Raw genomic sequence first — 14,490 nt, forward strand, 5'->3', positions numbered from 1 at the left:
ACTAATAGGATTAAAAAATAATAAGGCTCCAGGCACTGATAGTTTGGTAAATGACTTTCGTAAATAAGGTGGCTCTAAGAAAACTTTAATTAAACCACTGTATAAGAAAGATGATAAGAGTGAGTGTAGTAATTACTGAGGCATTAGTCTGGTCTCTGTAGGTAGCAAATTGCTTAGTAATATGATACTTTTTAGACTGAGGGACGCTGTAGACAAAGTTTTATGAGAAGAACAGTGCTGCTTTAGAAAAGGTAGAGGATGTGCTGACCAAATTTTCACTCTTAGGTTAATGATAACGTAAATAATTTCGGATACCACACTGCCTTATATGACGATAAAAAAAAGTAAAAATAGGGATAAAATCCTTTTAATAGACAGTGTTTCACAAACAGTGATAGAAACTCACAAACAGTGATAGAATACTACTGATGACTGTCACTGCATATGTGAACGAAATATCTGGTATTTTTTTTGAATTTCTATCACTGTTGTAAAACACTGTCTATTAAAAGGATTTTATACCTATTTGAACTTTTATTTATAGGCTAATAACGGAGAAGTGCCTGAGTTGTCAAACACCTTTGGTCCTCAGTTTTATAGATTATGCATAAGCGTTCGATTCTGTTGAAAGAAGAGCTTTATCAAAGGTCTTATTCTTGTATGATATACCAGACAAACACATTAAAGTGATTAGTGCTATGTACGAGAGTAACACTGCTGCGGTTAATGTAGGAAATGAGGTCAGCGGCTGATTTTGTATTAAATCAGGAGTTAAGCAGGGTTGTGTTCTATCCCCCTTTATATGGACAGTTTGGTGGACTTTGTCTTAAGGAGCATAGGAAAGGCAATGGTAGATCACTGAATCAAATGGGGAGGAAAATATCTCCTGGACTTGGATCATGTTGATCATTTAAGCATTTTAGATGAAAGTGGGAGCAAAATGAATGAACTTTTAGAGGTTTTGCAAATTCAGGGTGCTGGAATAGGTTTGAAAATTAATGATAAGAAGACTATGTCACTAAGACTAGGAATAAGGGAAGATGAGTAGGTGACTTTGGGCAACGAAAATATTGATCAGGTGGGGAGCTTCATTTATCTTGGTAGTATTATTAGTAAAGACGGTGGGAGCAGTGAAGATGTTAAAAGTAGAATAGCCAAGGCTCAGGGTGTTTTTTCACAGTTAAAAAAGTTTTTAAAAATAGGAAGTTAAGTATGCAAACCAAGATTAGAATATTAGAATATACAGTGATGACAGTGGTTAAATATGATTCTGAAGCTTGGGGACTACGAAAAGTGGATGAAGATTTGCTAGATGTTTTCCAGAGAAACTGCCTACGGATTGTTCTGGGTACACGGCTGATTGACCGCATTTTAAACTGTAGGCTATACGAAAAATGTGGTTCAATTCCACTTTCTAGGGCTATAATGAAAGAAAACTTGAGATGGCTAGGACATGTTCTGTGGATGAAGGATAACATATTGCCGAAGATTGTCCTTTTCGGCCAACCATCAAGGGCTAAACAGAAAGCCGGTCGTCCTCATCTGGGTGAAAGGATGTCATAAAGAAAGATTTAAAGTAAATCGGAACTTCCTGGGAGGGTTTAAAGAGGGAGGCTTTGAATAGATTGGGATGGAGGAGGAGCGTGCGTAGCTGTGTTCGCCTCAGGCGGCCTGGTACTGTGTTGTTAGTAGTAGTAGTATTGCAAACAATAGATCAAGTTTTAAAAGTTATATTGAATATAACAGAAATTTCTTCTTTATCAAGTGACAATTTGAGTGTTTATTTTTTTTTAATTTAGAAAATATAACAGAAATACCAAAAAATAAACCCAAGCATGGTATTTCAAGTGCATTTGAAATTAAATTGTCACCCTTCCCCGCTCAACAAAAATACGTAGCTGTAAACAACTCTTTATTAATGACAGCTTAAAGAATAAATATTACTTTTTGAGGTCTGTATGCAACGAAACTAGAATTGGTGAATATTGTTATTCCGCGCACAATTGCTGTTTTGTGTATTTCGATGGCTAAAGGAATCTCGAAGGAGAATTTTTTTAGGCTCTTAGGTTTATAAATGGCACCAAAAGACAATTTTTAGCTAAGAAGGTGGAACTCACAAAAATACGTAGCAGCCATGAATAGATTTCTTCAAAACAAAAACTTTTTTTGAAATTACAAGGAAAGTGGCAAATCTTGAGAAAATCGTTCATTTCTCATTTAATTCAGTTTTCCATTCTTTATTTCAATCAAATTTAAAAAAAAGGTTTTTCAACTGAAAGTAAGGAGAAACATTATAACTTAAAACGAACAGAAATTATTCCGTATATGAGGAGGTTTGCCCCCTCCTCAACACCTCATTCTTCACGCTGAAGTTTTTTTTTAGTAAGAAAAATTCTTATTGTTCTAATTATACATTCCTTGTGTTTCAGGAGTTGTTTTTAAAGAAATGGGAAAAATTTTAAACTTTATCGTAAATAGCAAGATGTTGAGGAGTACGAAACTCTGTCATATACGTCATAATTTATGTTCGTACTTCCATGCTGCTCCTTACTTTCAGTTGAAAAAACTTATTTTTTTAAATTTAATTCCCGATAAGTTTTAAATAATGGTAGGAAATATGGCTACACCTCCACGGTAAAAAAAAACCCATCCCTACGGAAATATCCCCTGGACAATTCAACTCCAATGAAAATTTACCTCGGACAATAAGCCTACCCTTAACATCTCCACGCGTAATATTGAGTCGGCAAAGAGAAAGCAAGACACATGAAAAGAATTTCGTAGAGGACTTCTGGAAAATTCCCCGAGTGTAAAATTTCCCCAGAAAGGCTCACTCCCTGGAAACTTTCCTCCGCATGGATATTTCTTCCCGTGAAAAATACTGCCGTCAGAAAATTCACCCTCCCCACCCAAAAAATGCATGCATACTTCCCAATAACAAATACTATAGATAAAAAATGGAAAATTTTTATAACTTAAAGACCTTTCCCCAGGGGCTGTGATGGGTCATTTCATCTCCGAAGGTATAGTTATTGGGCCTTTCAATTTTGGTGAACAAAATGGCAATCTCAAAATTTTGATCGGTCGACTTCGAGAAAAAAGCAGGCGTAGGAGGGGGCATAGTTGCCCTCTAATTATTTTGGACACTTAAAAAGGGCGCTAGAACTTTTAATTTCAGTTCGAGTAAGCCTTCACCCGATATTTTAGGACCACAGGGTCGATACGATTACCCTTGGGAAAAAAAAACAAACAAACAAAAAACAAAAAAACACGCATCCCTGATCTTACTTCTGGCAAAAAATACAAAACTCCACATTATTGCAGATAGGGGTACTGAAGCCTGGACATTAGGGTTCTCAGATACATTGAATCTGATGGTGTGATTTTCAGTAAGATTATTTGACTTTTAGGGGGTGTTTCCTCCTTTTTTTGAAAATCAGGCAAATTCTGTCAGGGTCGTAGCCTTTGATGGATAACACTATACTTAATATAACTTATTTATCTGGAATCAGCATTATAAGTCGATTCTTTTGATATACCTATTGGTATCAAAATTCCGGATTTTAGATTTTTGGTTATTATTGAGCCGTGTCGCTGCTTACTTATATTTCGTTGCCACGAACTGTTTGATGAAAAAGTATTCAAACAATATTTTTTGTAACAACTTTTTTTTCAGACAACAGGTAAACACAATGTTTACCTTAATACATTTTAACATTTTAAATCTAAAAAGTAATTATCAATATTAAAGTGTGGTGCATCTTTATGATCCTGCAACTTTTACATCGGCATGTATATTTCCAGTTTATGCATTACCTATGTTTTAAATTTATATTGAATTTATAGAAATTTATATTGAAGAATACTATATAAATAAAATCAAACTAGCAACGCTATTTTGTAAATACAAAAAGTAAATAGAGCAGCAAAAGTAAATCAAATCAATATATGTTATAGCTACTCCATGTAAAAACTATGGAAGTAAAATAGACAATCTATGAGCCACATCTCTCAATTAAACATTAGCAAATAAAGTTTCAGAAGCTTCGAAATAGAATTATAATTTAGGTATAGAACTCACGATGCTAATTTTTTTTTATCATTAAAAAACAAAAACAGGTTGTTCAAATGAAAGGAAGGGGCAACATTAAAACTTAGAACGAACAGAGATTATTCCAAATATGAGGGGGCCTATGCCTTTCTCAACCCTAGATCTTTACGCCAAAGTCTTTAAGTTCTTTAAAAATACTTCTCATTCAAATTCAGTAGTTCATGTATTTGAGCAGTCTTTCTTAAAGAATTGTGACTCAAAAGTCAAACTTTAGTGTAAAGAGCTGGGGCTGAGTAAGGGACATCCCCCTTTGCTTTGAAATTATTTTGCTCGTTTTAAATTTAAATTTTGCTCCTTACTTTCGGTTGAAATTTTATTTTTCCTTTAATTTCTGACCGATTTTAAAATCATGCTAGGACATCCCATTCCAACCCCTTCCCCACCCCGTGTAAAATTTATCCTGAAAAATCACCATTTTTGTAGATAGGGGATTTGAACCTCTACAGCAAGGTTTTCTGATATGTGAAATCTGATGGTGTGTTTTTTTTATTTATTTATTAAGATCACTTGACTTTTGGAGGATGTTTCTCCCCTTTTTTGAAAATCAAGAGAATTTTCTCAAGCTCGTAGATTTTGATGGGTATCATTAAACTTTACGAATACTCTATATTTGGAATCAGCAGAAAGAGGCAGATCTTTTGACACATCCAATGTTGTTTTGTTTCTTAGAATTTCAGTTACTACTGGGCCGAGTCAGACCTTACTTACGGTTGGTTACCACGGGCCGTTTGATTGATTCGTTTTTTATAAACAACGTTTATACGCGTGCTTATTTAGAAATTATTTTCTTGCCATCCCTGTTTTCCAACTAATAACTAAATAATAAATTACAGCACTTTACGTGTGCTATTATTCTTTAACGTAAGAATGACTTGATTTTAAATACAATCGAGGAGTATGGGGTCAATACCTTAAAGCAAAGTTTCTTCTTGCAGTTATTTTTCATCTTGCCCCCCCCCTGGTCCCCCACTATGGACACAATGCCAAGGGCCTCAATTTGATGACATAACAGAAATTAGCAATCTTGGTGCAGGATTTTTTCCCCCCAGAACTAGCTACAATATCAACAAAACAGTAATATCATTTGCTTTCCTTTCAACACATTTTCCTAATATAAACTGCTACCATGATTATTGCCCCCCCAGCCTAACCCAGATATAGCCCTAGTCTATATACAGAAGCTTGCTTTTCTTAAACTGGTATTATTTGAAATATAATTTTTGGGGGAGGGGATGCAATTGTTCCGGCAGCGAACAGTATATTTAGAGATAAAGTTCAGCGGGACATTCAGCTAGGAAGAAAAATTCACAGAACCCCCTAAAGCAGACGAATGTAACTTACGAGAAAATAAAACGCATATAATAAAAAGCTTAAGATGTTAGAGAGCCTATGCTCAAAACAGCTGCCTCTCTTTACTTTTTTGGGCCTGTCTCTTCTATGGAAACGTCCAAATTTGCAGAATGTGCGTATTTTCTTTCTTTGATGCTTATTGATTTGTAAAAAAAAAGTACGTACTGTGTTAGATTATCCAAAAGGTATCCTAGTTGCACTAACTCTTTGTAGTGCAAGTGTATCCAAGTAAAGTAAACAATCGGCCGTGTCTTTTTTTTTGTTTAAAATGCTATAGAAGTAAACTGGCGAAACTTTCGTTAAGATTCTATGCCATTTAAGATAACCTGTTGTCTCTATAATTAAATGACTTGCGCAAAATCTATTTCCTGATACCCAGAAGAAAAAACTACCAAGCAGGAAATTATTGATGACGACAATGACCCGAAGACGCGCAAAATGTCGCATACGTCATGTTGGAAGTTTCCTTGGGTAGTGATTAGTAAAATAGCGTTAGCTCCGAATTGTGATATTGTGATTGTGATAATCCGTTAAAAATATAAATTCAAATCCCTCCTCTTTTCTTTTCAAATTCTTTTTGTGCATCATACACGTAGTTTGAGAGTTAAAATGGTGCCTGGTGAGATCACAGCCCAGTAACACTAATAATTTAACCCCAGTCCCAAAATGTTATGCGGATGTTGGGGTGGTCACGCATTTATTTCCTTAAATCAACGCATTTTTCAAAGCATATCTTTTGAATTTCACTTTTGATTGACATTTGCTAAACAAAATGGCGCTTTCGGTGCAATTGCACTGTTGCGAATCCATTATCCTTCATCAGGGTTCTGACAACACTGATTTGACCTGTTTTTTCACAGGCTCTAAACTAGGTAAAGGAACAAGAATCAAAACTGAGAAAGAAACCACAAGTATACAACAGGAATAACCATCAAGGCTTTTAACTCTTGATAGCACTGATACGTGCATGTGTAGATAAGACTGATTCTTAGGGAGAAGGGATGTCAGAGAGAATGAGGAAGATACAGGTGCAAAATCTAAGATTTTCCTTCAGATGACAATCCTTCAGACCAACTTTTAGTAGTCTCCCCTTTGTGTTGTCTGTTATTAATTGCAATGGCGTATTATAGCACTCAGCTCCATAGAGTCAATACGGTCCTCCATAAGTCCAGCTACAAATGATCTGCCTCCAGGGGTGGCAAGGGGGGGGGGCAGTTGCCCCCCACAAAATAATTTGGAGAAAAATTATTATACATCCCACGCCCTTTGATTATCCAGATATGGACCCCTCTTACCCCCCCCCCCCCGCCCACCAATAAAAATGCTGGAGATTCACCCCTGTCCGCCTGTACCCTACTCAGGGATGGATCCAGGATTTTCTTAGGGGGGGGGCCAAAATAGCTTGATCCGATAAAAAAAATTTAGGGAGGGGGGGCGCAAAATAAGTTGATCCGATGAACTTGCGTTAGGAGCAAGTTTAATTAACGCAAACTTGAGTTAATTAAGTAAATTACACTACTTTAGACTACGCTAGGGGGGCGCGTCCCCCCTGGATCCGCCACTGACCCTACTCTATTCAAAGATTTACTCTTTGCTTCTTCCTCATAAGTTACCTCTTCTACTGAGTTTTTTCTAATGACCTCGTTTATTGCCATCCTAGGATAGTCGGTTCCGGTCGGTTCTGCCTTTGGTGCCGACTAAATTCCCAAAAAAAAAAGTTTTTGTCTAATTATCAACATTCATTAGTAAAACATGACCTAACTATTTATAAACTTTTCCTTGTCAATTGGCGTGATTCCATACGTGATTCCTTTTGAAAATATGTATTAAATTGTGGTAGTACCCACGTTTTAGAACCCTACCCAACAGCTGGTCTGTACCATACCTTCTACTACCATAATCTTATTTAAAATGCATGTTTTTGTTCTTCCAGACTACTTTTAACTGCAAAAATCGATCCTGCAGTTGCCTGTTCAGCCTTTTAAGACTTCAGTAGACCAATTCTCTTTACATATAATGCTACCTGAATGGGTAAAACAACCCACTCAGTTAACTTTTACGGTGTTAAACGTCTAATCTCCTTATACGTAGTTATTATAAATTCAAATCATGGGCGCCAACAAGTGGGGACAGGGGGTCATGGCCCCCCTGGAAATTAGGGACTATAAAGTAAGTATAAGGAAACCAAAGGAAAGAGAGCAGAATAGGGAAAAACCATGGAAAAAGTGTTTTTTGCCCCAATGTCGAATGCCTGCCAATAGATAATGACCCATAATAAGGAAAACATAAGTTCTAATTTGTGACTGAATATCCCATAACCAGTTTTCCATAAACATTTTTTCTATATTATTTGGTTGGAGCAAAAAAACAAAAACAAAAAGAAAACAAATTATTCATAAAGAATGGTATGTAAATAACGATCCTTGTCAATAACGAAAGTATAAGACCCTAACTATTGATAACACTCAGTCACAGAATCAGATTTTTATGGTGATCTTAAATATGAATTTGTTTATTAGTAATTAGTGCCGTCATTAGAACACAAGAAAGTTCGTATAATTATAGAAAACGCAAGTAAAACAACTTAATAAGGGGCAATTTCGGTATGAATTTGCCTTCAACTTTTGCTTGCAACTTTTGCAAGAGTACCCATAAGCTGATATATGAAGCCACTATGATCAGAAATGTTTCTCCTGAATGGAATACTAAGAATTTCTCTATTTTCACCCTGAACGGATAGATTTTTTGTGTTTTATTATCATATTTTTGTTTGTTTCTAGAAGTGATTGTATTTATCAAATTTTCAATTTGAAAAAGATTAAATTTTTTATAGCTGTGAAGTATACAGGTGTCAAACATACTGACTTTTGGCATTCAAAATTTGATTAAAAATATTAAATTAAAATTTTAATTTCATTTTCTTAATCATAGTTTTAGTGTTTTAATTGGAACAAACTACTTTGATAATGCGTTATTTTTTATAAACACTGAGTCTAAAGGCATTAAATATTTTGGTGTTTGATAACCAAGTTCAAAACTGACGATATCATAGGCAGCGCAGTAGTACTGCCTAAGTAAAGAACAATGTTGGCACAATGTATTTTTTTTTGGCTTTTTTTTGGTCGTAGAAACTTCGAAAAGGGCTAATTCCATTGGAAATTGGAGTGGCTTGTGCCCTCTTTAATAATCGGCAATTAACACCCCTTCCACGCCCACCATTTCCCCAAACCCATCCAATCGAAATTTTGAGATAGCCATTTTGTTCAGCGTAGTTGATTTCCAGATAGATATGATGTTTTTGAGGAGGACATCCCCCATAGCCCTCAGGGCAAGGGTTGTAAGTTGTGCCCTGGGGGCATATAAGATTTTTATAGAAAGCGGTGTCGTTGAAGCTTCAAAAAGGGCTCTTGCGATTGGAAATTCAAAGGGCTTGTGCCCTTTTTAATAGTCTAAAGTGATTGGAGGGCAACTACCCCCCTCTCATGCCCACCATTTCACCAACCACAGCCAATCAAAATTTTGAGATAGCCATTTTGTTCAACGTAGTTGAAATTTCTGGAAATTAGGTCTTTGAGGATGACAACCCCCCTCTCCCAGCCCTCAGGGCAGCGGTTGTAAGTTATGCCCTGGGGGCATATAAGGTTTTTATAGAAAGCGTTGTCTTAGAACCTTCAATAAGGGCTCATTCGATTAGAAATTGAAATGGCTAGTGCCCTTTTTAATAGTCAAAAGTGATTGGAGGGCAACTAATACCCCTCCCACGCCCACCATTTCCCCAAACACATCCAGTCAAGATTTTTAGATATCCATTTTGTTTAACGCAGGTTAAAGTTCTAGAAATTATACCGTTGAGCATGACTCTCTCTCTAGAGTCGTCAGTGATAAGGTTATAAGTTGTACCTTGGGGGTAGGTGACGTTTTATTGAAGGTGCTGACGTAGAAACTTGAAAAAGAAAGCATTCTATTAGAAAATCAAAGGGCTGGTGCCCTTTTTAATAGTCGAAAGTGATTGGAGGGCAACTAACCCCCCTCTCAGGCCCAAAATTTCCCCAAACACATACAATTAAAATTTTGAGATAGCCATTTTGTTCAACGTAGTTGAAAGTTCTGGAAATTAGGTCTTTGAGATGACAGCCACCCCAAACCCCGCAGGGCATGGGTTCTAAGTCATTCCCTGGGGACATATAAGGTTTTTATAGAAAGTATTTTCGTAGAAACTTTAAAAAGGGCCCATTCGATTGGACATTGACAGGGCTAGTGGCCTTTTGATAGTCGAAAGTGATTGGAGGGAACTAACCCCCCTCTCACGCCCATCATTTTCCCAAACACATCCAATCACAATTTTGAGGTATTCATTTTGTTCAATGTAGTTGAAAGGTCCGAAAATTATGTCTTTGAGGATGAAAGTCCCCCTACAGCCCTCAGGGCAAGGTTTTTCAGTTATGCCTTGAGGGCATATGCTGTCGTAAAACTTCAAAAAGGGCTTACTCGATTGGAAATTGAAAGGGCTAGTGCCCTTTTTAATAGTTGAAGGAAATTGGAGGGCAACAAACCCCCCTCTCACGACCACCATTTCCCCAAGCACATGCAATCAAAATTTTGAGTTATTCATTGTGTTCAACGTAGTTAAAAGTTCTCGAAATTAGGTCTTTTAGTATAATTTTCCCCTCAGAGCCATCAGGACTAGGGTTATAAGTTATACACAGGGGGCATATAAGGTTGTTATAGAAAGGGTTGTCGTAAAAACTTCCAGAAAAGAAAACTTGATCGGAAATTGTAAGGACTAGTGCCCTTTCTAATAGTCGGGAGCGATTGGAGAGCAACTGACCCCCCTCTCACGCCCGCCATTCCCCCCCCCCCCAAAAAAAAGAATAAAAAATTATCCAATTAAAATTTTAAGATGGGTATTTTTTCAACGTAGTTGAAAGTTCTGAAATTTATGATTTTGAGGATGACAAACCCCCAAACCCCTCAGGGCAAGGGTTGTAAGTTATGCCCTGTGGGCATGTAAGGTTTCTATAGAAAGTGTTTTCGTAGAGACTTTCCAAAAGGGCTTCTTCGATTGGAAATTGAAAGGGCTAGTGCCCTTTTTATTAGTCAAAAGTGATTGGAGGAATAACCCCCCTCTCACGCCCACCATTTCCCCAAACACATCCAATCGAAATTTTGAGATAGTCATTTCGTTCAACGTAGATGAAAGTGCTGGAAATTAGGTTTTGAAGATGGCCGCCCCTCCCCCCCCCCCCCACGGCCTTCAAGGCAATGGTTGTAAGGTATGCCCTTGGGACATATAAGTCCTTTTATAGAAAAAGATGTCGTAGAGACTTAAAAAAATGCTCATTCAATGGGAAACTGAAAGGGCTAGTGTCCTTTTTAATAGGCTTCTCGAAACTGATTGGAGGGCAACTAACTCCCCTCTCACGCCCACCATTTCCCCAAACAAAACCAATCAAAATTTTGAGATAGCCATTTTTTCAACGTACCTGAAAGTTCTGGATATTATGTCTTTGAGGGCGATACCCCCCCCCCACAACTCGCAGGGGAAGGGTTGTAAGTTAAGCCCTGGGGTAGTGTAAGGTTTTTATAGAGATCATCGCAATAGAAACTCCGAAAACTTCGAATAGCCAGTGCCCTTTTCAGTAGTCAAAATTTAATTGAGGAAAACTAACACCCCTGCCACGCCCAATATTTCCCTAAAAAACATCCAATCAAAATTTTCAGATAGCTCTTCTGTTCAAAGTAGTCGGAAAGTCCATAAATTATGTCTTTGAGGATGACACTTCCCCCACAGCCCTCAGCGCAAGGGTTGTAAGTTATGCCCGGGGGCATATAAGGTTTTATAGAAAGCGTTGTCGTAGAAACTTCAAAAAGGGCTCATTCGATTGGAAATTGAAAGCGCTAATACCCTATTTCACAGTCAAAAGTGATTGGAGGGCAACTAACGCCCCTCTCACGCCCACCATTTCTCCAAACACATCCGATCAAAATTTTTAGATAGACATTTTGTTCATGTATTTGAAACTTCTTGAAATTAGGTCTTTGTCAGCGTTGTCGTAGAAACTTTAAAAAGGACTCATTCAATTGGGAATCGAGAGGGCTAGTGCCCTTATTACTAGTCAAAAGCAATCGGAGGGCGAATGCCCCCCCCCCTCATACCTATCATTTCGCCAAACACTTCCGATCAACATTTTGATATAGCAATTTTGTTGAACGGAGTTGAAGGGTCCGGAAATTATGTTTTTGAGTATGACAAACCCCCCAGAGCCCTCAGGGCTAAGGTTGTAAGTTATGCCCTAGGGGTATATAATGTCATATAGAAAGTGTTGTCACAAAAACTTCAAAAAGAGATCTTTCGATTGGAAATTGAGTGGGCTATTGCCCGTTTTCACAGTCAAAAGTAATCAGAGGGAGAATCACCCCCCATGCCCATCATTTCCCCAAACATTTCCGATCAACATGCTGATATGCTCATTTTGTTCAACGTAGTTGAAAGGTCTGGAAATTATGTCTCTGGGAATAACGACCATCCCCCCATAGCCCTCAGGACCAGTGTCGTAAGTTATGCCCTTGGGGCATATAATGTTTTTATAGCATATTTTGTAGAAGAAGCTTCAAAAAGGGCTCATTAGATTAGAAATTGAAAGGACTAGTGCCATTTTTATTAGTCGACAGTGATAAGAGGGCAAATGTCTCCCTCCTCGCCTATCATTTCCCCAAACACTTCCAATCAAAATTTTGATATAGCCATTTTGTTATACCTATCAGAAAGATCTGGAAGTTATGTCTTTGAGGATAACAAATCCCTCCCAGCCCTCAGGGGAAGGGTTCTAAGTTATGCCCTGGGGACATATAGAATTATATAGAAAGTGTGATCATATAAACTTCAAAGGGGGCTCATTGGATTGGTAATCAGAAGCTCTAGTGCTTTTTTTAGGTGTCAAAGTAATCAGAGGGCAGCTACTCTCTCTCCCCTACACAAACGTCATATTGTCCAGAAATATGTCTAATAGAAATTTTGAGATAGCCGTTCTTTTCAAAATAGTCTAAATATCATATATCAAGGCTTTTGGGGTTGAAACAAACCCCAGAGACTAGGGGTACGGGTTGTAAGTTATGCCCAGGGTTTATTTAAAGGTTTTTATGGAAGGGATTGTTGTTTAACTTCAGAAGAGGCTCAGTCTTTCTTCCTGAAAAAGACTATGTCAATATAAATCGAACTGATATTAATCAAAATAACTTTTTCCACAAAATAAGTTTTTCAAAATAAAAGTAAAGAACTCCATTAAACCAAAAATGAACAAAAATAGAATCAAATAATCTACCAAGAATACAACTCCAACAAATCAGTATTAATAAATAAATTAAAACCAAAACAAACAGAAATTAAAATAAGTCAAAGTCAAAACGAGCAGAAATTAATCTGAGTATGGTTCTAAAACTTATGCTTTCTAAAAGCCAGAATGTAATTTGTGCTTTACTGAAGAAAATTCTTTTAAATGTTTTCACTTTTATAATTGTAAGAAATCAAACATTAATTAAGATTTTAAGGAATAAATATCGGCATATGTATATTAAACTGACAATGAACATTTTTTTCAGTAAATTCATTTGATTTTTTTCCAAATGAATTTACTTACAAAATTCATTGAATTTTGATACCAATAGATATATCATATATATAGATACACAAATATTTAAGTTTCATTAAGTTTAGTCTTACCCGTTAAAGGCTACGAGCCTGAGAAAATTTGCCTTATCTTCTAAAAAATGGGGAAACCCCCCTTAAAAGTGATAGAATATTAATGACAATAATACCATCAGATTAAATTTATCAGAAAACCCTACTGTAGAGGTTACAAGCTCCTATCTGCAAAAATGTGGAATTTTTTAATTTTTGCCAGAAGAAAAGATCATGGATTCGTGTCGATTTATTTTTTATTATTATTATTTTTTTTACAGGGGTGAAAGTATCGATCCAGTAGTCCTAGAATATAGTGAGAGGGCTCATTAGAATGGAAATTAAAATTTCTAGTGGCCCTTTTCAGTGACCGAAAAGATTGGATGGCAACTAGGCCCCCTCCCTGTCTTTTTTCCCAAAACCGTCCGGTCAAAATTTTGAGATAGCCATTTTGTTTCATCATAGTTGAAAGGCACAATAACTATGCCTTTGAATATAAGACGACCCCCCTCCCACAACCCCAGGGGAAAGGTCTTTAAGTTATTATATTTGCCTATTGTTTACGCATAGTATTTGTTATTGGGAGGTATGCATAAATTTTCGAGTGGGGGAGGGACGAATTTTCTTTATGTCTTGCTTTCTCTTTTTCGTCTCAATCTTACGCGTGGAGTTGTTAAGGGTAAATGTCCTGGGTAAATTTTCACTGGGATTGAATCTTCTAGAGGATATTTACAAAAAATTAAACAAGAAAAACGGGTTTTAATTTCTATTAAAACACAAAACACTGCAGTGAATATAAGCAGTGAATACAAAACACTTAATTAAACAAAAATACTCCGAATATTTCGGCCCCACATCCGGGAGCCTTTCTCAACGGAAAAAAAAAAAATTTCTTACATCAACATAAAAAACATACTAAACAAACAAAAGTAAAAATATAATTAAATAGGAAAAGAAAACACACATATTAAATAAACAAATATAAAAAAAACATAATATAAATACAGCATTTAAATCAGGGCAAAATATAAGCTCGTAGCTAAATGAAGGGAAAGACGAGGTACCCAGAACTTTGCAAAAGTGAATATACAAAATTCCATACTCTTGTGGTAAATTGTATGTGGGAAGAACACTACAGATTTTAAAAAATAGGCTACAGCAACACGAGAATGCCATTGATTAAGCTCTAAAACAAAACAAACACCAGAAATATTTGAGTCAGCTGTTGCAGAGCATCTTTATAATTTTTCTCATCACAGTATTTTATTTGATCAAACAAAAATAGTAGATACGTCTGTAGGACTTTTAAAAAGCTTCATGGAAATTATAGAAATAAAAAAAATAATATATG

General features: G+C 36.5%; 1 long non-coding RNA gene across 1 annotated transcript in view; it reads right to left on the bottom strand.

Moving 5' to 3' along the window:
• Positions 1 to 5,776, bottom strand: part of LOC148945553 (uncharacterized) — a 40,203-nt gene extending 34,427 nt beyond the window's left edge. Inside the window, exon 1 of the long non-coding RNA XR_016142767.1 lies at positions 5,627 to 5,776. This is a non-coding gene — a long non-coding RNA (uncharacterized LOC148945553). The remainder of the gene's footprint in view (positions 1 to 5,626) is intronic.
• Between the last annotated feature and the right edge of the window lie 8,714 nt (positions 5,777 to 14,490).

The sequence above is a fragment of the Artemia sp. Qi Xiang Cuo genome, chromosome 13 (assembly GCF_049724085.1).
Source record: "Artemia sp. Qi Xiang Cuo chromosome 13, ASM4972408v1, whole genome shotgun sequence".
Lineage (NCBI taxonomy): Eukaryota > Metazoa > Arthropoda > Branchiopoda > Anostraca > Artemiidae > Artemia > Artemia sp. Qi Xiang Cuo.